This window comes from Phyllobates terribilis, unplaced genomic scaffold (genome assembly GCF_046119375.1).
Source record: "Phyllobates terribilis strain yellow unplaced genomic scaffold, ASM4611937v1 Scaffold_3__8_contigs__length_932513732, whole genome shotgun sequence".
Taxonomy (NCBI): domain Eukaryota; kingdom Metazoa; phylum Chordata; class Amphibia; order Anura; family Dendrobatidae; genus Phyllobates; species Phyllobates terribilis.
This window is the reverse complement of record NW_027362763.1, coordinates 11,152,348-11,178,545: the sequence shown is the minus strand read 5'-3', so window position 1 is coordinate 11,178,545 and position 26,198 is coordinate 11,152,348. Positions and strand designations below refer to the sequence as shown.

At 45.0% G+C, this 26,198-nt stretch overlaps 1 protein-coding gene across 3 annotated transcripts in view; it reads left to right on the top strand.

Moving 5' to 3' along the window:
• MAPRE3 (microtubule associated protein RP/EB family member 3) overlaps positions 1-26,198 on the top strand; it is a 274,713-nt gene that overhangs the window by 135,793 nt on the left and 112,722 nt on the right. The window lies entirely within an intron of this gene.

The window sequence follows — 26,198 nt, the reverse complement described above, 5'->3', positions numbered from 1 at the left end:
ACAGCCACCACTAGAGGGAGCTCACTACATACAGATTTATACAGCCACCATTAGAGGGAGCTCACTACATACAGATTTATACAGCAGCCACTAGGGGAGCTCACTACATACAGATTTATACAGCCACCATTAGAGGGAGATCACTACATACAGATTTATACAGCCAACTCTAGAGGAGATCACTACATACAGATTTATACAGCCACCACTAGAGGGAGCTCACTATATACAAATTTATACAGCCAACACTAGAGGGAGCTCATTACATACAGATTTATACAGCCAACATTAGAGGGAGCTTACTACATACAGATTTATACATCCACCACTAGAGGGAGCTCAGTACATACAGATTTATACAGCAATCACTAGAGGGAGATCACTACATACAGATTTATACAGTCACCACTAGAGGGAGCTCATTACATACAGATTTATACAGCCAACATTAGAGGGAGCTTACTACATACAGATTTATACAGCCACCACTAGAGGGAGCTCACTACATACAGATTTATACAGCCACCACTAGAGGAGATCACTACATACAGATTTATACAGCCACCACTAGGGGGAGCTCACTACATACAGATTTATACAGCCACCACTAGAGGTAGATCACTACATACAGATTTATACAGCAATCACTAGAGGGAGATCACTACATACAGATTTATACATCCACCACTAGAGGGAGCTCACTACATACAGATTTATACAGCAATCACTATGGGGAGCTCACTACATACAGATTTATACAGCCACCACTAGGGGGAGCTCACTACATACAGATTTATACAGCCACCACTAGAGGGAGCTCACTACATACAGATTTATACAGCCACCACTAGAGGAGATCACTACATACAGATTTATACAGCCACCACTAGGGGGAGCTCACTACATACAGATTTATACAGCCACCACTAGGGGGAGCTCACTACATACAGATTTATACAGCCACCACTAGAGGAGATCACTACATACAGATTTATACAGCCACTACTAGAGGGAGCTCACTACATACAGATTTATACAGCCACCACTAGGGGGAGCACACTACATACAGATTTATACAGCCACCAGTAGGGGGAGCTCTTTACATACAGATTTATACAGCCACCACTAGAGGAGATCACTGCATACAGATTTTTAAAGCCACCACTAGGGGGAGCTCACTACATACAGATTTATACAGCCACCACTAGGGGGAGCTCACTACATACAGATTTATACAGCCACCACTAGGGGGAGATCACTACATACAGATTTATACAGTCAACACTAGGGGGAGCTCACTACATACAGATATATACAGCCACCACTAGAGGGAGATCACTACATACAGATTTATACAGCCACCACTAGGGGGAGCTCACTACATACAGATTTATACAGTCACCACTAGGGGGAGCTCACTACATACAGATTTATACAGTCACCACTAGGGGGAGCTGACTACATACAGATTTATACAGCCACCACTAGGGGGAGCTCATTACATACAGATTTATGCAGCCACCACTAGAGGGAGCTCACTACATACAGATTTTTACAGCCACCACTAGGGGGCGCACACTACATACAGATTTATACTGCCACCAGTAGGAGGAGCTCATTACATACAGATTTATACAGCCACCACTAGAGGGAGCTCACTACATACAGATTTATACAGCTACCACTAGGGGGAGGTCATTACATACAGATTTATACAGCCACCAGTAGGAGGAGCTCATTACATACAGATTTATACAGCCACCACTAGAGGGAGCTCATTACATACAAATTTATACAGCCACCACTAGAGGGAGCTCATTACATACAGATTTATACAGCCACCACTAAAGGGAGCTCATTACATACAGATTTATACAGCCACCACTAGAGGGAGTTCACTACATACAGATTTATACAGCCAACACTAGAGGGAGCTCACTACATACAGATTTATACAGCCACCACTAGAGGGAGATCACTACATACAGATTTATACAGCCACCACTAGAGGGAGCTCACTACATACAGATTTATACAGCCACCACTAGGGGGAGCTCACTACATACAGATTTATACAGCCACCACTAGAGGGAGCTCACTACATACAGATTTATACAGCCACCACTAGAGGGAGCTCACTACATACAGATTTATACAGCCACCACTAGGGGGAGCTCACTACATACAGATTTATACAGCCACCACTAGAGGGAGCTCACTACATACAGATTTATACAGCCACCACTAGAGGGAGCTCATTACATAAAGATTTATACAGCCACCACTAGAGGGAGCTCATTACATACAGATTTATACAGCCACCACTAGAGGGAGCTCATTACATACAGATTTATACAGCCACCACTAGAGGGAGCTCATTACATACAGATTTATACAGCCACCACTAGAGGGAGCTCATTACATACAGATTTATACAGCCACCACTAGAGGGAGCTCATTACATACAGATTTATACAGCCACCACTAGAGGGAGCTCATTACATACAGATTTATACAGCCACCACTAGAGGGAGTTCACTACATACAGATTTATACAGCCAACACTAGAGGGAGCTCACTACATACAGATTTATACAGCCACCACTGGAGGGAGCTCACTGCATACAGATTTATACAGCCACCACTAGAGGGAGCTCATTACATACAGATTTATACAGCCACCACTAGACGGAGCTCACTACATACAGATTTATACAGCCACCACTAGAGGGAGCTCACTACAAACAGATTTATACAGCAGCCACTAGGGGAGCTCACTACATACAGATTTATACAGCCACCACTAGGGGGAGATCACTATATACAGATCTATACAGTCAACACTAGGGGGAGCTCACTACATACAGATTTATACAGCCACCACTAGGGGGAGCTCACTACATACAGATTTATACAGCCACCACTAGGGGGAGATCACTATATACAGATTTATACAGTCAACACTAGGGGGAGCTCATTACATACAGATTTATACAGCCACCACTAGAGGGAGCGCATTACATACAGATTTATACAGCCACCACTAGAGGGAGCTCATTACATACAGATTTATACAGCCACCACTAGAGGGAGTTCACTACATACAGATTTATACAGCCACCAGTAGGGGGAGCTCACTACGTACAGATTTATACAGCCAACACTAGAGGGAGCTCACTACATACAGATTTATACAGTCGCCACTAGGGGGAGCTCACTACATTCAGATTTATACAGCCGCCACTAGGGGGAGCTCATTACATACAGATTTATACAGCCACCACTAGGGGGAGCTCACTACATACAGATTTATACAGTCAACACTAGGGGGAGCTCACTACATACAGATATATACAGCCACCACTAGAGGGAGATCACTACATACAGATTTATACAGCCACCACTAGGGGGAGCTCACTACATACAGATTTATACAGTCACCACTAGGGGGAGCTCACTACATACAGATTTATACAGTCACCACTAGGGGGAGCTCACTACATACAGATTTATACAGCCACCACTAGGGGGAGCTCATTACATACAGATTTATACAGCCACCACTAGAGGGAGCTCACTACATACAGATTTTTACAGCCAACACTAGGGGGCGCACACTACATACAGATTTATACAGCCACCAGTAGGAGGAGCTCATTACATACAGATTTATACAGCCACCACTAGAGGGAGCTCACTACATACAGATTTATACAGCTACCACTAGGGGGAGGTCATTACATACAGATTTATACAGCCACCAGTAGGAGGAGCTCATTACATACAGATTTATACAGCCACCACTAGAGGGAGCTCATTACATACAAATTTATACAGCCACCACTAGAGGGAGCTCATTACATACAGATTTATACAGCCACCACTAAAGGGAGCTCATTACATACAGATTTATACAGCCACCACTAGAGGGAGTTCACTACATACAGATTTATACAGCCAACACTAGAGGGAGCTCACTACATACAGATTTATACAGCCACCACTAGGGGGAGCTCACTACATACAGATTTATACAGCCACCACTAGAGGGAGATCACTACATACAGATTTATACAGCCACCACTAGAGGGAGCTCACTACATACAGATTTATACAGCCACCACTAGGGGGAGCTCACTACATACAGATTTATACAGCCACCACTAGAGGGAGCTCACTACATACAGATTTATACAGCCACCACTAGAGGGAGCTCACTACATACAGATTTATACAGCCACCACTAGGGGGAGCTCACTACATACAGATTTATACTGCCACCACTAGAGGGAGCTCACTACATACAGATTTATACAGCCACCACTAGAGGGAGCTCACTACATACAGATTTATACAGCCACCACTAGAGGGAGCTCATTACATACAGATTTATACAGCCACCACTAGAGGGAGCTCATTACATACAGATTTATACAGCCACCACTAGAGGGAGCTCATTACATACAGCTTTATACAGCCACCACTAGAGGGAGCTCATTACATACAGATTTATACAGCCACCACTAGAGGGAGCTCATTACTTACAGATTTATACAGCCACCACTAGAGGGAGCTCATTACATACAGATTTATACAGCAACCACTAGAGGGAGTTCACTACATACAGATTTATACAGCCAACACTAGAGGGAGCTCACTACATACAGATTTATACAGCCACCACTAGAGGGAGCTCACTGCATACAGATTTATACAGCCACCACTAGAGGGAGCTCATTACATACAGATTTATACAGCCACCACTAGGGGGAGATCACTACATACAGATTTATACAGTCAACACTAGGGGGAGCTCACTACATACAGATATATACAGCCACCACTAGAGGGAGATCACTACATACAGATTTATACAGCCACCACTAGGGGGAGCTCACTACATACAGATTTATACAGTCACCACTAGGGGGAGCTCACTACATACAGATTTATACAGTCACCACTAGGGGGAGCTCACTACCTACAGATTTATACAGCCACCACTAGGGGGAGCTCATTACATACAGATTTATACAGCCACCACTAGAGGGAGCTCACTACATACAGATTTTTACAGCCACCACTAGGGGGCGCACACTACATACAGATTTATGCAGCCACCAGTAGGAGGAGCTCATTACATACAGATTTATACAGCCACCACTAGAGGGAGCTCACTACATACAGATTTATACAGCTACCACTAGGGGGAGGTCATTACATACAGATTTATACAGCCACCAGTAGGAGGAGCTCATTACATACAGATTTATACAGCCACCACTAGAGGGAGCTCATTACATACAAATTTATACAGCCACCACTAGAGGGAGCTCATTACATACAGATTTATACAGCCACCACTAAAGGGAGCTCATTACATACAGATTTATACAGCCACCACTAGAGGGAGTTCAATACATACAGATTTATACAGCCAACACTAGAGGGAGCTCACTACATACAGATTTATACAGCCACCACTAGGGGGAGCTCACTACATACAGATTTATACAGCCACCACTAGAGGGAGATCACTACATACAGATTTATACAGCCACCACTAGAGGGAGCTCACTACATACAGATTTATACAGCCACCACTAGGGGGAGCTCACTACATACAGATTTATACAGCCACCACTAGAGGGAGCTCACTACATACAGATTTATACAGCCACCACTAGAGGGAGCTCACTACATACAGATTTATACAGCCACCACTAGGGGGAGCTCACTACATACAGATTTATACAGCCACCACTAGAGGGAGCTCACTACATACAGATTTATACAGCCACCACTAGAGGGAGCTCACTACATACAGATTTATACAGCCACCACTAGAGGGAGCTCATTACATACAGATTTATACAGCCACCACTAGAGGGAGCTCATTACATACAGATTTATACAGCCACCACTAGAGGGAGCTCATTACATACAGATTTATACAGCCACCACTAGAGGGAGCTCATTACATACAGATTTATACAGCCACCACTAGAGGGAGCTCATTGCATACAGATTTATACAGCCACCACTAGAGGGAGCTCATTACATACAGATTTATACAGCAACCACTAGAGGGAGTTCACTACATACAGATTTATACAGCCAACACTAGAGGGAGCTCACTACATACAGATTTATACAGCCACCACTAGAGGGAGCTCACTGCATACAGATTTATACAGCCACCACTAGAGGGAGCTCATTACATACAGATTTATACAGCCACCACTAGAGGGAGCTCACTACATACAGATTTTTACAGCCACCACTAGGGGGCGCACACTACATACAGATTTATACAGCCACCAGTAGGAGGAGCTCATTACATACAGATTTATACAGCCACCACTAGAGGGAGCTCACTACATACAGATTTATACAGCTACCACTAGGGGGAGGTCATTACATACAGATTTATACAGCCACCAGTAGGAGGAGCTCATTACATACAGATTTATACAGCCACCACTAGAGGGAGCTCATTACATACAAATTTATACAGCCACCACTAGAGGGAGCTCATTACATACAGATTTATACAGCCACCACTAAAGGGAGCTCATTACATACAGATTTATACAGCCACCACTAGAGGGAGTTCACTACATACAGATTTATACAGCCAACACTAGAGGGAGCTCACTACATACAGATTTATACAGCCACCACTAGGGGGAGCTCACTACATACAGATTTATACAGCCACCACTAGAGGGAGATCACTACATACAGATTTATACAGCCACCACTAGAGGGAGCTCACTACATACAGATTTATACAGCCACCACTAGGGGGAGCTCACTACATACAGATTTATACAGCCACCACTAGAGGGAGCTCACTACATACAGATTTATACAGCCACCACTAGGGGGAGCTCACTACTTATAGATTTATACTGCCACCACTAGAGCGAGCTCACTACATACAGATTTATACAGCCACCACTAGAGGGAGCTCACTACATACAGATTTATACAGCCACCACTAGAGGGAGCTCATTACATACAGATTTATACAGCCACCACTAGAGGGAGCTCATTACATACAGATTTATACAGCCACCACTAGAGGGAGCTCATTACATACAGATTTATACAGCCACCACTAGAGGGAGCTCATTACATACAGATTTATACAGCCACCACTAGAGGGAGCTCATTACTTACAGATTTATACAGCCACCACTAGAGGGAGCTCATTACATACAGATTTATACAGCAACCACTAGAGGGAGTTCACTACATACAGATTTATACAGCCAACACTAGAGGGAGCTCACTACATACAGATTTATACAGCCACCACTAGAGGGAGCTCACTGCATACAGATTTATACAGCCACCACTAGAGGGAGCTCATTACATACAGATTTATACAGCCACCACTAGGGGGAGATCACTACATACAGATTTATACAGTCAACACTAGGGGGAGCTCACTACATACAGATATATACAGCCACCACTAGAGGGAGATCACTACATACAGATTTATACAGCCACCACTAGAGCGAGCTCACTACATACAGATTTATACAGCCACCACTAGAGGGAGATCACTACATACAGATTTATACAGCCACCACTAGAGGGAGCTCACTACATACAGATTTATACAGCCACCACTAGGGGGAGCTCACTACATACAGATTTATACAGTCACCACTAGGGGGAGCTCACTACATACAGATTTATACAGTCACCACTAGGGGGAGCTCACTACCTACAGATTTATACAGCCACCACTAGGGGGAGCTCATTACATACAGATTTATACAGCCACCACTAGAGGGAGCTCACTACATACAGATTTTTACAGCCACCACTAGGGGGCGCACACTACATACAGATTTATACAGCCACCAGTAGGAGGAGCTCATTTCATACAGATTTATACAGCCACCACTAGAGGGTACTCACTACATACAGATTTATACAGCTAGCACTAGGGGGAGGTCATTACATACAGATTTATACAGCCACCAGTAGGAGGAGCTCATTACATACAGATTTATACAGCCACCACTAGAGGGAGCTCATTACATACAAATTTATACAGCCACCACTAGAGGGAGCTCATTACATACAGATTTATACAGCCACCACTAAAGGGAGCTCATTACATACAGATTTATACAGCCACCACTAGAGGGAGTTCAATACATACAGATTTATACAGCCAACACTAGAGGGAGCTCACTACATACAGATTTATACAGCCACCACTAGGGGGAGCTCACTACATACAGATTTATACAGCCACCACTAGAGGGAGATCACTACATACAGATTTATACAGCCACCACTAGAGGGAGCTCACTACATACAGATTTATACAGCCACCACTAGGGGGAGCTCACTACATACAGATTTATACAGCCACCACTAGAGGGAGCTCACTACATACAGATTTATACAGCCACCACTAGAGGGAGCTCACTACATACAGATTTATACAGCCACCACTAGGGGGAGCTCACTACATACAGATTTATACAGCCACGACTAGAGGGAGCTCACTACATACAGATTTATACAGCCACCACTAGAGGGAGCTCACTACATATAGATTTATACAGCCACCACTAGAGGGAGCTCATTACATACAGATTTATACAGCCACCACTAGAGGGAGCTCATTACATACAGATTTATACAGCCACCACTAGAGGGAGCTCATTACATACAGATTTATACAGCCACCACTAGAGGGAGCTCATTACATACAGATTTATACAGCCACCACTAGAGGGAGCTCATTACATACAGATTTATACAGCCACCACTAGAGGGAGCTCATTACATACAGATTTATACAGCAACCACTAGAGGGAGTTCACTACATACAAATTTATACAGCCAACACTAGAGGGAGCTCACTACATACAGATTTATACAGCCACCACTAGAGGGAGCTCACTGCATACAGATTTATACAGCCACCACTAGAGGGAGCTCATTACATACAGATTTATACAGCCACCACTAGAGGGAGCTCACTACATATAGATTTTTACAGCCACCACTAGGGGGCGCACACTACATACAGATTTATACAGCCACCAGTAGGAGGAGCTCATTACATACAGATTTATACAGCCACCACTAGAGGGAGCTCATTACATACAAATTTATACAGCCACCACTAGAGGGAGCTCATTACATACAGATTTATACAGCCACCACTAAAGGGAGCTCATTACATACAGATTTATACAGCCACCACTAGAGGGAGTTCACTACATACAGATTTATACAGCCAACACTAGAGGGAGCTCACTACATACAGATTTATACAGCCACCACTAGGGGGAGCTCACTACATACAGATTTATACAGCCACCACTAGAGGGAGCTCACTACATACAGATTTATACAGCCACCACTAGAGGGAGCTCACTACATACAGATTTATACAGCCACCACTAGGGGGAGCTCACTACATACAGATTTATACAGCCACCACTAGAGGGAGCTCACTACATACAGATTTATACAGCCACCACTAGAGGGAGCTCACTACATACAGATTTATACAGCCACCACTAGGGGGAGCTCACTACATACAGATTTATACTGCCACCACTAGAGGGAGCTCACTACATACAGATTTATACAGCCACCACTAGAGGGAGCTCACTACATACAGATTTATACAGCCACCACTAGAGGGAGCTCATTACATACAGATTTATACAGCCACCACTAGAGGGAGCTCATTACATACAGATTTATACAGCCACCACTAGAGGGAGCTCATTACATACAGATTTATACAGCCACCACTAGAGGGAGCTCATTACATACAGATTTATACAGCCACCACTAGAGGGAGCTCATTACATACAGATTTATACAGCCACCACTAGAGGGAGCTCATTACATACAGATTTATACAGCAACCACTAGAGGGAGTTCACTACATACAGATTTATACAGCCAACACTAGAGGGAGCTCACTACATACAGATTTATACAGCCACCACTAGAGGGAGCTCACTGCATACAGATTTATACAGCCACCACTAGAGGGAGCTCATTACATACAGATTTATACAGCCACCACTAGAGGGAGCTCACTACATACAGATTTATACAGCCACCACTAGAGGGAGCTCACTACATACAGATTTATACAGCAGCCACTAGGGGAGCTCACTACATACAGATTTATACAGCCACCACTAGGGGGAGATCACTATATACAGATTTATACAGTCAACACTAGGGGGAGCTCACTACATACAGATTTATACAGCCACCACTAGTGGGAGCTCACTACATACAGATTTATACAGCCACCACTAGGGGGAGATCACTATATACAGATTTATACAGTCAACACTAGGGGGAGCTCATTACATACAGATTTATACAGCCACCACTAGAGGGAGCGCATTACATACAGATTTATACAGCCACCACTAGAGGGAGCTCATTACATACAGATTTATACAGCCACCACTAGAGGGAGCTCATTACATACAGATTTATACAGCCACCACTAGAGGGAGCTCATTACATACAGATTTATACAGCCACCACTAGAGGGAGCTCATTACATACAGATTTATACAGCCACCACTAGATGGAGCTCATTACATACAGATTTATACAGCAACCACTAGAGGGAGTTCACTACATACAGATTTATACAGCCAACACTAGAGGGAGCTCACTACATACAGATTTATACAGCCACCACTAGAGGGAGCTCACTGCATACAGATTTATACAGCCACCACTAGAGGGAGCTCATTACATACAGATTTATACAGCCACCACTAGAGGGAGCTCACTACATACAGATTTATACAGCCACCACTAGAGGGAGCTCACTACATACAGATTTATACAGCAGCCACTAGGGGAGCTCACTACATACAGATTTATACAGCCACCACTAGGGGGAGATCACTATATACAGATTTATACAGTCAACACTAGGGGGAGCTCACTACATACAGATTTATACAGCCACCACTAGGGGGAGCTCACTACATACAGATTTATACAGCCACCACTAGGGGGAGATCACTATATACAGATTTATACAGTCAACACTAGGGGGAGCTCATTACATACAGATTTATACAGCCACCACTAGAGGGAGCGCATTACATACAGATTTATACAGCCACCACTAGAGGGAGCTCATTACATACAGATTTATACAGCCACCACTAGAGGGAGTTCACTACATACAGATTTATACAGCCACCAGTAGGGGGAGCTCACTACGTACAGATTAATACAGCCAACACTAGAGGGAGCTCACTACATACAGATTTATACAGTCGCCACTAGGGGGAGCTCACTACATACAGATTTATACAGCCGCCACTAGGGGGAGCTCATTACATACAGATTTATACAGCCACCACTAGGGGGAGATCACTACATACAGATTTATACAGTCAACACTAGGGGGAGCTCACTACATACAGATATATACAGCCACCACTAGAGGGAGATCACTACATACAGATTTATACAGCCACCACTAGGGGGAGCTCACTACATACAGATTTATACAGTCACCACTAGGGGGAGCTCACTACATACAGATTTATACAGTCACCACTAGGGGGAGCTCACTACATACAGATTTATACAGCCACCACTAGGGGGAGCTCATTACATACAGATTTATACAGCCACCACTAGAGGGAGCTCACTACATACAGATTTTTACAGCCACCACTAGGGGGCGCACACTACATACAGATTTATACAGCCACCAGTAGGAGGAGCTCATTACATACAGATTTATACAGCCACCACTAGAGGGAGCTCACTACATACAGATTTATACAGCTACCACTAGGGGGAGGTCATTACATACAGATTTATACAGCCACCAGTAGGAGGAGCTCATTACATACAGATTTATACAGCCACCACTAGAGGGAGCTCATTACATACAAATTTATACAGCCACCACTAGAGGGAGCTCATTACATACAGATTTATACAGCCACCACTAAAGGGAGCTCATTACATACAGATTTATACAGCCACCACTAGAGGGAGTTCACTACATACAGATTTATACAGCCAACACTAGAGGGAGCTCACTACATACAGATTTATACAGCCACCACTAGGGGGAGCTCACTACATACAGATTTATACAGCCACCACTAGAGGGAGCTCACTACATACAGATTTATACAGCCACCACTAGAGGGAGCTCACTACATACAGATTTATACAGCCACCACTAGGGGGAGCTCACTACATACAGATTTATACAGCCACCACTAGAGGGAGCTCACTACATACAGATTTATACAGCCACCACTAGAGGGAGCTCACTACATACAGATTTATACAGCCACCACTAGAGGGAGCTCATTACATACAGATTTATACAGCCACCACTAGAGGGAGCTCATTACATACAGATTTATACAGCCACCACTAGAGGGAGCTCATTACATACAGATTTATACAGCCACCACTAGAGGGAGCTCATTACATACAGATTTATACAGCCACCACTAGAGGGAGCTCATTACATACAGATTTATACAGCAACCACTAGAGGGAGTTCACTACATACAGATTTATACAGCCAACACTAGAGGGAGCTCACTATATACAGATTTATACAGCCACCACTAGAGGGAGCTCACTGCATACAGATTTATACAGCCACCACTAGAGGGAGCTCATTACATACAGATTTATACAGCCACCACTAGAGGGAGCTCACTACATACAGATTTATACAGCCACCACTAGAGGGAGCTCACTACATACAGATTTATACAGCAGCCACTAGGGGAGCTCACTACATACAGATTTATACAGCCACCACTAGGGGGAGATCACTATATACAGATTTATACAGTCAACACTAGGGGGAGCTCACTACATACAGATTTATACAGCCACCACTAGGGGGAGCTCACTACATACAGATTTATACAGCCACCACTAGGGGGAGATCACTATATACAGATTTATACAGTCAACACTTGGGGGGGAGCTCATTACATACAGATTTATACAGCCACCACTAGAGGGAGCGCATTACATACAGATTTATACAGCCACCACTAGAGGGAGCTCATTACATACAGATTTATACAGCCACCACTAGAGGGAGTTCACTACATACAGATTTATACAGCCACCAGTAGGGGGAGCTCACTACATACAGATTTATACAGCCAACACTAGAGGGAGCTCACTACATACAGATTTATACAGTCGCCACTAGGGGGAGCTCACTACATACAGATTTATACAGCCGCCACTAGGGGGAGCTCATTAGATACAGATTTATACAGCCACCACTAGAGGGAGCTCACTGCATACAGATTTATACAGCCACCACTAGAGGGAGCTCATTACATACAGATTTATAGAGCCACCACTACAGGGAGCTCACTACATACAGATTTATACAGCCACCACTAGAGGGAGTTCACTACATACAGATTTATACAGCAGCCACTAGGGGAGTTCACTACATACAGATTTATACAGCCACCACTAGAGGGAGATCACTACATACAGATTTATACAGCCAACACTAGAGGAGATCACTACATACAGATTTATACAGCCACCACTAGAGGGAGCTCACTATATACAGATTTATACAGCCAACATTAGAGGGAGCTTACTACATACTGATTTATGCATCCACCACTAGAGGGAGCTCACTACATACAGATTTATACAGCAATCACTAGAGGGAGATCACTACATACAGATTTATACAGTCACCACTAGAGGGAGCTCATTACATACAGATTTATACAGCCAACATTAGAGGGAGCCTACTACATACAGATTTATACATCCACCACTAGAGGGAGCTCACTACATACAGATTTATACAGCAATCACTAGAGGGAGATCACTACATACAGATTTATACATCCTCCACTAGAGGGAGCTCACTACATACAGATTTATACAGCAATCACTAGGGGGAGCTCACTACATACAGATTTATACAGCCACCACTAGGGGGAGCTCACTACATACAGATTTATACAGCCACCACTAGAGGGAGCTCACTACATACAGATTTATACAGCCACCACTAGAGGGAGCACACTACATACAGATTTATACAGCAACCACTAGAGGGAGATCAATACATACAGATTTATACAGCCAACACTAGAGGAAATCACTACATACAGATTTATACAGCCACCACTAGGAGTAGCTCATTACATACAGATTTATACAGCCACCATTAGGGGGAGCTCATTACATACAGATTTATATAGCCACCACAAGGGGAGCTCACTACATACAGATTTATACAGCCACCACTAGAGGGAGCTCACTACATACAGATTTATACAGCCACCATTAGGGGGAGCTCACTACATACAGATTTATACAGCCACCACTAGGGGGAGCTCACTACATACAGATTTATACAGCCAGCACTAGGGTAGATCACTACATACAGATTTATACAGCCAACACTAGGTGGAGCTCACTACATACAGATTTATACAGCCACCACTAGAGGGAGCTCACTACATACAGATTTATACAGCCACCACTAGAGGGAGCACACTACATACAGATTTATTCAGCAACCACTAGAGGGAGATCACTACATAGAGATTTATACAGCCAACACTAGAGGGAGCTCACTACATACAGATTTATACAGTCACCACTAGAGGGATCTCACTACATACAGATTTATACAGCCACCACTAGAGGGAGCTCACTACATACAGATTTATACAGCCACCACTAGGGGGAGCTCACTACATACAGATTTATACAGCCACCACTAGAGGAGATCACTACATACAGATTTATACAGCCACCACTAGAGGAGATCACTACATACAGATTTATACAGCCACCACTAGGGGGAGCTCACTACATACAGATTTATACAGCCACCACTAGAGGAGATCACTACATACAGATTTATACAGCCACCACTAGAGGGAGCTCACTACATACAGATTTATACAGCCACCACTACGGGGAGCTCACTACATACAGATTTATACAGCCACCACTAGAGGAGATCACTGCATACAGATTTATAAAGCCACCACTAGGGGGAGCTCACTACATACAGATTTATACAGCCACCACTAGGGGGAGATCACTGCATACAGATTTATACAGTCAACACTAGGGGGAGCTCACTACATACAGATTTATACAGCCACCACTAGAGGGAGATCACTACATACAGATTTATACAGCCACCACTAGGGGGAGCTCACTACATACAGATTTATACAGTCACCACTTTTGGGAGCTCACTACATACAGATTTATACAGCCACCACTAGGGGGAGCTCATTACATACAGATTTATACAGCCACCACTAGAGGGAGCTCACTACATACAGATTTTTACAGCCACCACTAGGGGGTGCACACTACATACAGATTTATACAGCCACCACTAGAGGGAGCTCACTACATACAGATTTATACAGCCACCACTAGAGGGAGCTCACTACATACAGATTTATACAGCTACCACTAGGGGGAGGTCATTACATACAGATTTATACAGCCACCAGTAGGAGGAGCTCATTACATACAGATTTATACAGCCACCACTAGAGGGAGCTCATTACATACAGATTTATACAGCCACCACTAGAGGGAGTTCACTACATACAGATTTATACAGCCAACACTAGAGTGAGCTCACTACATACAGATTTATACAGCCACCACTAGAGGGAGCTCACTGCATACAGATTTATACAGCCACCACTAGAGGGAGCTCATTGCATACAGATTTATATAGCCACCACTAGAGGGAGCTCACTACATACAGATTTATACAGCCACCACTAGAGGGAGCTCACTACATACAGATTTATACAGCAGCCACTAGGGGAGCTCACTACATACAGATTTATACAGCCACCACTAGGGGGAGATCACTACATACAGATTTATACAGTCAACACTAGTGGGAGCTCACTACATACAGATTTATACAGCCACCACTAGGGGGAGCTCACTACATACAGATTTATACAGTCACCACTAGGGGGAGCTCACTACATACAGATTTATACAGCCACCACTAGGGGGAGCTCACTACATACAGATTTATACAGCCACCACTAGGGGGAGCTCATTACATACAGATTTATACAGCCACCACTAGAGGGAGCTCACTACATACAGATTTTTACAGCCACCACTAGGGGGAGCACACTACATACAGATTTATACAGCCACCCGTAGGAGGAGCTCATTACATACAGATTTATACAGCCACCACTAGAGGGAGCTCACTACATATAGATTTATACAGCTACCACTAGGGGGAGGTCACTACATACAGATTTATACAGCCACCACCAGAGGGAGCTCACTACATACAGATTTATACAGCCACCAGTAGGAGGAGCTCATTACATACAGATTTATACAGCCACCACTAGAGGGAGCTCATTACATACAGATTTATACAGCCACCACTAGAGGGAGCTCATTACATACAGATTTATACAGCCACCACTAGAGGGAGCTCTTTACATACAGATTTATACAGCCAACACTAGAGGGAGTTCACTACATACAGATTTATACAGCCACCACTAGGGGGAGCTCACTACATACAGATTTATACAGCCACCACTAGAGGGAGATCACTACATACAGATTTATACAGCCACCACTAGAGGGAGCTCACTACATACAGATTTATGCAGCCACCACTAGGGGGATCTCACTTCATACAGATTTATACAGCCACCACTAGGGGGAGCTCACTACATACAGATTTATACAGCCACCACTAGAGGGAGATCACTACATACAGATTTATACAGCCACCACTAGGGGGAGCTCACTACATACAGATTTATACAGCCACCACTAGTGGGAGCTCACTACATACAGATTTATACAGCCACCACTAGAGGGAGCTCACTACATACAGATTTATACAGCCACCACTAGAGGGAGCTCATTACATACAGATTTATACAGCCACCACTAGAGGGAGCTCATTACATACAGATTTATACAGCCACCACTAGAGGGAGCTCATTACATACAGATTTATACAGCCAACACTAGAGGGAGCTCATTACATACAGATTTATACAGCCACCACTAGAGGGAGTTCACTACATACAGATTTATACAGCCAACACTAGAGGGAGCTCACTACATACAGATTTATACAGCCACCACTAGAGGGAGCTCACTGCATACAGATTTATACAGCCACCACTAGAGGGAGCTCATTACATACAGATTTATACAGCCACCACTAGAGGGAGCTCACTACATACAGATTTATACAGCCACCAGTAGAGGGAGCTCACTACATACAGATTTATACAGCAGCCACTAGGGGAGCTCACTACATACAGATTTATACAGCCACAACTAGGGGGAGATCACTACATACAGATTTATACAGTCAACACTAGGGGGAGCTCACTACATACAGATTTATACAGCCACCACTAGGGGGAGCTCACTACATACAGATTTATACAGTCACCACTAGGGGGAGCTCACTACATACAGATTTATACAGCCACCAGTAGGGGGAGCTCACTACATACAGATTTATACAGCCACCACTAGGGGGAGCTCACTACATACAGATTTATACAGCCACCACTAGGGGGAGCTCATTACATACAGATTTATACAGCCACCACTAGAGGGAGCTCATTACATACAGATTTATACAGCCACCACTAGAGGGAGTTCACTACATACAGTTTTATACAGCCACCAGTAGGGGGAGCTCACTACATACAGATTTAACAGATTTATACAGCCAACACTAGAGGGAGCTCACTACATACAGATTTATACAGTCACCACTAGGGGGAGCTCACTACATACAGATTTATACAGCCGCCACTAGGGGGAGCTCATTACATACAGATTTATACAGCCACCACTAGAGGGAGCTCACTGCATACAGATTTATACAGCCACCACTAGAGGGAGCTCATTACATACAGATTTATACAGCCACCACTAGAGGGAGCTCACTACATACCGATTTATACAGCCACCACTAGGAGGAGCTCATTACATACAGATTTATACAGCCACCATTAGGGGGAGCTCATTACATACAGATTTATATAGCCACCACAAGGGGAGCTCACTACATACAGATTTATACAGCCACCACTAGAGGGAGCTCACTACATACAGATTTATACAGCCACCACTAGAGGGAGCACACTACATACAGATTTATACAGCCTACACTAGAGGGAGCTCACTACATACAGATTTATACAGCCACCACTAGAGGGAGCACACTACATACAGATTTATACAGCCTACACTAGAGGGAGCTCACTACATACAGATTTATACAGCCACCACTAGAGGGAGCTCACTACATACAAATTTATACAGCCACCATTAGGGGGAGCTCATTACATACAGATTTATATAGCCACCACTAGGGGGAGCTCACTACATACAGATTTATACAGCCACCATTAGAGGGAGCTCACTACATACAGATTTATACAGCCACCACTAGGGGGAGCTCACTACATACAGATTTATACAGCCACCCTTAGGGGCAGCTCATTACATACAGATTTATACAGCCACCATTAGGAGGAGCTCATTACATACAGATTTATACAGTCAACACTAGGGGGAGCTCACTACATACAGATTTATACAGCCACCACTAGAGGGAGATCACTACATACAGATTTATACAGCCACCACTAGGGGGAGCTCACTACATACAGATTTATACAGTCACCACTAGGGGGAGCTCACTACATACAGATTTATACAGCCACCACTAGGGGGTGCTCACTACATACAGATTTATACAGCCACCACTAGGGGGAGCTCACTACATACAGATTTATACAGCCACCACTAGAGGGAGCTCACTACATACAGATTTTTACAGCCACCACTAGGGGGAGCACACTACATACAGATTTATACAGCCACCAGTAGGAGGAGCTCATTACATACAGATTTATACAGCCACCACTAGAGGGAGCTCACTACATACAGATTTATACAGCTACCACTAGGGGGAGGTCATTACATACAGATTTATACAGCCACCAGTAGGAGGAGCTCATTACATACAGATTTATACAGCCACCACTATAGGGAGCTCATTACATACAGATTTATACAGCCATCACTAGAGGGAGCTCATTACATACAGATTTATACAGCCACCACTAGAGGGAGCTCATTGCATACAGATTTATACAGCCACCTCTAGAGGGAGTTCACTACATACAGATTTATACAGCCAACACTAGAGGGAGCTCACTACATACAGATTTATACAGCCACCACTAGAGGGAGCTCATTGCATACAGATTTATACAGCCACCACTAGAGGGAGCTCATTACATACAGATTTATACAGCCACCACTAGGGGGAGCTCACTACATACAGATTTATACAGCCACCACTAGAGGGAGCTCACTACATACAGATTTATACAGCAGCCACTAGGGGAGCTCACTGTAACATACCTGGCGGCGTCCTTGCATAGTGGTCCATCTCCCACTGTGCAAGAGCGCACACTTGATCTCCTGTCCAGAATGTCTCTCTGGCTTCCCTCCATGCTGTCTGTTTGTGTCTGTTTCTGCTGCTTAAGGGCGGCGCCCGATCACTTCCTGCTTTTTGTACCTGCTGTGGGTCACACCCCTTGTGCGTCCTCAGCCTATTGCTGTCTGTCACCTGGTATATAGCTCAGCTGCTCCCATCTATTCCTGCCTGAGCATAGTGTTTCTTTCAGTGTGTGCTTGCACTCTGAAGGTGCCAGGTCCCGTTCTGTGTTCTCTTGTCTGCCTATCCTGGAGGCTGTATTTCCAGGCCTGTCTGAACACGCTCCTAGCCTGTTCCTCCTGCCTTCTAGGGGCCGATTACCTAGACCCGTTCCTGTATCTTGTCTGACCTGTCTGAACACGCTCCTAGCCTGTTCCTCCCGCCTTCTAGGGGCTGATTACCTAGACCCGCTCCTGTATCTTGTCTGTCCTGTCTGAACACGCTCCTTGCCTGTTCGTCCTGCCTCTCTGGGGGCCGTATTCCCAGACCCGCTCCTGTATTCCGCTGCAGTGTCGGTCTCCTCCGTACACTCAGTTCCAGTCTGAACTCTCTCCTATCCTTTACCTGTTTTGCCTCTATGTCCGTTCCCTTCCTTTTTCTGCAGAGTCTGAACTCGTACCTAACTCCTGCTTGTTGTCTCTGTACTCCCGTTTGTGAGTTTGTGGTCCACTCGCTACTTCACTGCAAGTACCCTGTGGGTGTCTGGCTCTGCCTTTCCCTTCCTGTCTGTTCCGTGTGAACAGAGCCCTGTCCCCCCTACTCAGCCTAGCCTGCTCTGACTCCTTTGCTCACTGCTCTGGCGGTTCTAGCCTGCTCTGACTCCTTTGCTCACCGCTCCGGCGGTTCTAGTCTGCTCTGACTCCTTTGCTTACCGCTCCGGCGGTTCTAGCCTGCTCTGACTCCTTGCTCACTGCTCCGGCAGTCCTGTCCTGCCCTGCTTCTGCCCACTGCTCCGGCAGTCCTGTCCTTCCCTGCTTCTGCCCACTGCTCCGGCAGTCCTGTCCTGCCCTGCTTCTGCCCGCTGCTCCGGCAGTCCTGTCCTGCCCTGCTTCTGCCCGCTGCTCCGGCAGTCCTGTCCTGCCCTGCTTCTGCCCGCTGCTCCGGCAGTCCTGTCCTGCCCTGCTTCTGCCCGCTGCTCCGGCAGTCCTGTCCTGCCCTGCTTCTGCCCGCTGCTCCGGCAGTCCTGTCCTGCCCTGCTTCTGCCCGCTGCTCCGGCAGTCCTGTCCTGCCCTGCTTCTGCCCGCTGCTCCGGCAGTCCTGTCCTGCCCTGCTTCTGCCCGCTGCTCCGGCAGTCCTGTCCTGCCCTGCTTCTGCCCGCTGCTCCGGCAGTCCTGTCCTGCCCTGCTTGTGCTCGCTGCTCCGGCAGCCCCGTCCTGCTCTGTTCTTGCCCACCGCTTCGGGCGTTCCCTCTCTGCTGTGGTTGTCTACCGCATCTGCGGTTCTGTGACCCAGTCTGTACTGGGTCTTAACCTTTCTGTGCTCCAGCCCGTCCTTTCGGCCAGTACCTCCCTGCCTGCATACTCGCCTGTATCCACCCATCTGCATACCTGCCGTGTTTGCTTATATCCACCAGTCTGTGCCAGCCTAACCTGCCTGTTCCTGAGTCCCAGTGTGTACTGGGTCCTATCCCGCCTGTGTTCCTACCTGCTAGTGCCTCCCTGTCTGCACTCTAGCTGTGCTTGCCTGTACCCCTCTACCTGTATTGTTCCTGAGTCCCAGTGTGTACTGGGTCCTATCCCGCCTGTGTTCCTACCTGCTAGTGCCTCCCTGTCTGCACTCTAGCTGCGCTTGCCTTTACCCGCCTGCCTGCATACCAGTCGTGCCTGCCTATACCCTCCAGTCTGTGCGCCAGCCTAACCAGCCTGATCCAGTAATCCCTGTGTGGGTCAACCCCCGTGTCCGGAGTTTGACCTGGAGTAGCACCTGGTCCCTCTGGCCGGTTTCTCCCTGGTGCACTGGCGTCGTATGCCGTCGTGCCATCTTGGTCGGATCGGCCAGATACTTAGTCACGCCCCTCCAGGCACTCTCCGGTTCATGGTCCAGTGGAATCACTACAATCACACGCACACGCCGCTCACCCCGGGCGTGTGCATAACACTCACTACATACAGATTTATACAGCCACCACTAGAGGGAGCTCACTACATACAGATTTATACAGCAGCCACTAGGGGAGCTCATTACATACAGATTTATACAGCCACCACTAGGGGGAGCTCACTACATACAGATTTATACAGTCAACACTAGGGGGAGCTCACTACATACAGATTTATACAGCCACCACTAGGGGGAGCTCACTACATACAGATTTATACAGTCACCACTAGGGGGAGCTCACTACATACAGATTTATACAGTCACCACTAGGGGGAGCTCACTACATACAGATTTATACAGCCACCACTAGAGGGAGCGCATTACATACAGATTTATACAGCCACCACTAGAGGGAGCTCACTACATACAGATTTATACAGCCACCACTAGAGGGAGCTCACTACATACAGATTTATACAGCCACCACTAGAGGGAGCTCACTACATACAGATTTATACAGCAGCCACTAGGGGAGCTCACTACATACAGATTTATACAGCCACCACTAGAGGGAGATCACTACATACAGATTTATACAGCCAACATTAGAGGGAGCTCACTACATACAGATTTATACATCCACCACTAGAGGAAGCTCACTACATACAGATTTATACAGCAATCACTAGGGGAGCTCACTACATACAGATTTATACAGCCACCACTAGAGGGAGCTCACTACATACAGATTTATACAGCAGCCACTAGGGGAGCTCACTACATACAGATTTATACAGCCACCACTAGAGGGAGATCACTACATACAGATTTATACAGCCAACATTAGAGGGAGCTCACTACATACAGATTTATACATCCACCACTAGAGGGAGCTCACTACATACAGATTTATACATCCACCACTAGAGGAAGCTCACTACATACAGATTTATACAGCAATCACTAGAGGGAGCTCACTATATACAAATTTATACAGCCAACACTAGAGGGAGCTCATTACATACAGATTTATACAGCCAACATTAGAGGGAGCTTACTACATACAGATTTATACATCCACCACTAGAGGGAGCTCACTACATACAGATTTATACAGCCAACACTAGAGGGAGCTCACTACATACAGATTTATACAGCCACCACTAGAGGGAGATCACTACATACAGATTTATACAGTCACCACTAGAGGGAGCTCATTACATACAGATTTATTCAGCTAACATTAGAGGGAGCTTACTACATACAGATTTATACATCCACCACTAGAGGGAGCTCACTACATACAGATTTATACAGCAATCACTAGAGGGAGATCACTACATACAGATTTATACATCCACCACTAGAGGGAGCTCACTACATACAGATTTATACAGCCACCACTAGGGGGAGCTCACTACATACAGATTTATACAGCCACCACTAGAGGGAGCTCACTACATACAGATTTATACAGCCACCACTAGAGGGAGCACACTACATACAGATTTATACAGCAACCACTAGAGGGAGCTCACTACATACAGATTTATACAGCCAACACTAGAGGAAATCACTACATACAGATTTATACAGCCACCACTAGAGGGAGCTCACTGCATACAGATTTATACAGCCAACATTAAAGGGAGCTTACTACATACAGATTTATACAGTCACCACTAGGGGGAGCTCACCACATACAGATTTATGCAGCCACTACTAGGAGGAGCTCATTACATACAGATTTATACAGCCACCATTAGGGGGAGCTCATTACATACAGATTTATACAGCCACCACTAGAGGGAGCTCACTACATACAGAATTATACAGCCACCACTAGGGAGAGCTCACTACATACAGATTTATACAGTCACCACTAGGGGAGCTCACTACATACAGATTTATACAGCCACCACTAGAGGGAGCTCACTACATACAGATTTATACAGCCACCACAAGGGGAGCTCACTACATACAGATTTATACAGCCACCACAAGGGGGAGCTCACTACATACAGATTTATACAGCCACCACTAGGGGGAGCTCACTACATACAGATTTATACAGCCAGCACTAGGGTAGATCACTACATACAGATTTATACAGCCACCACTAGGGGGAGCTCACTACATACAGATTTATACAGCGACCACTAGAGGGAGATCACTACATACAGATTTATACAGCCACCACTAGAGGGAGATCACTACATACAGATTTATACAGCCACCACTAGAGGGAGATCACTACATACAGATTTATACAGCCACCACTAGAGGGAGATCACTACATACAGATTTATACAGCCACCACTAGAGGGAGCTCATTACATACAGATTTAGACAGCCACCACTAGAGGGAGCACACTACATACAGATTTATACAGCAACCACTAGGGGGAGCTCACTACATACAGATTTATACAGCCACCACTAGAGGGAGCGCATTACATACAGATTTATACAGCCACCACTAGAGGGAGCGCATTACATACAGATTTATACAGCCACCACTAGAGGGAGCTCACTACATACAGATTTATACAGCCACCACTAGAGGGAGCTCATTACATACAGATTTATACAGCAGCCACTAGGGGAGCTCACTACATACAGATTTATACAGCCACCGCTAGAGGGAGATCACTACATACAGATTTATACAGCCACCACTAGAGGAAGCTCACTACATACAGATTTATACAGCCACCACTAGGGGAAGCTCACTACATACAGATTTATACAGCCAACATTAGAGGGAGCTTACTACATACAGATTTATACATCCACCACTAGAGGAAGCTCACTACATACAGATTTATACAGCAATCACTAGAGGGAGCTCACTATATACAAATTTATACAGCCAACACTAGAGGGAGCTCATTACATACAGATTTATACAGCCAACATTAGAGGGAGCTTACTACATACAGATTTATACATCCACCACTAGAGGGAGCTCACTACATACAGATTTATACAGCCAACACTAGAGGGAGCTCACTACATACAGATTTATACAGCCACCACTAGAGGGAGATCACTACATACAGATTTATACAGTCACCACTAGAGGGAGCTCATTACATACAGATTTATACAGCTAACATTAGAGGGAGCTTACTACATACAGATTTATACATCCACCACTAGAGGGAGCTCACTACATACAGATTTATACAGCAATCACTAGAGGGAGATCACTACATACAGATTTATACATCCACCACTAGAGGGAGCTCACTACATACAGATTTATACAGCCACCACTAGGGGGAGCTCACTACATACAGATTTATACAGCCACCACTAGAGGGAGCTCACTACATACAGATTTATACAGCCACCACTAGAGGGAGCACACTACATACAGATTTATACAGCAACCACTAGAGGGAGATCACTACATACAGATTTATACAGCCAACACTAGAGGAAATCACTACATACAGATTTATACAGCCACCACTAGAGGGAGCTCACTGCATACAGATTTATACAGCCAACATTAAAGGGAGCTTACTACATACAGATTTATACAGTCACCACTAGGGGGAGCTCACCACATACAGATTTATGCAGCCACTACTAGGAGGAGCTCATTACATACAGATTTATACAGCCACCATTAGGGGGAGCTCATTACATACAGATTTATACAGCCACCACTAGAGGGAGCTCACTACATACAGAATTATACAGCCACCACTAGGGAGAGCTCACTACATACAGATTTATACAGTCACCACTAGGGGAGCTCACTACATACAGATTTATACAGCCACCACAAGGGGAGCTCACTATATACAGATTTATACAGCCACCATTAGGGGGAGCTCACTACATACAGATTTATACAGCCACCACTAGGGGGAGCTCACTACATACAGATTTATACAGCCAGCACTAGGGTAGATCACTACATACAGATTTATACAGCCACCACTAGGGGGAGCTCACTACATACAGATTTATACAGCGACCACTAGAGGGAGATCACTACATACAGATTTATACAGCCACCACTAGAGGGAGATCACTACATACAGATTTATACAGCCACCACTAGAGGGAGATCACTACATACAGATTTATACAGCCACCACTAGAGGGAGCTCATTACATACAGATTTAGACAGCCACCACTAGAGGGAGCACACTACATACAGATTTATACAGCAACCACTAGAGGGAGATCACTACATACAGATTTATACAGCCAACACTAGAGGGAGCTCACTACATACAGATTTATACAGTCACCACTAGAGGGAGCTCACTACATACAGATTTATACAGCCACCACTAGAGGGAGCTCACTACATACAGATTTATACAGCCACCACTAGAGGGAGCTCACTACATACAGATTTATACAGCCACCACTAGAGGGAGCTCACTGCATACAGATTTATACAGCCACCACTAGAGGGAGCTCACTGCATACAGATTTATACAGCCACCACTAGGGGGAGCTCACTACATACAGATTTATACAGCCACCACTAGAGGGAGCTCACTACATACAGATTTATACAGCCAACACTAGAGGAGATCACTACATACAGAT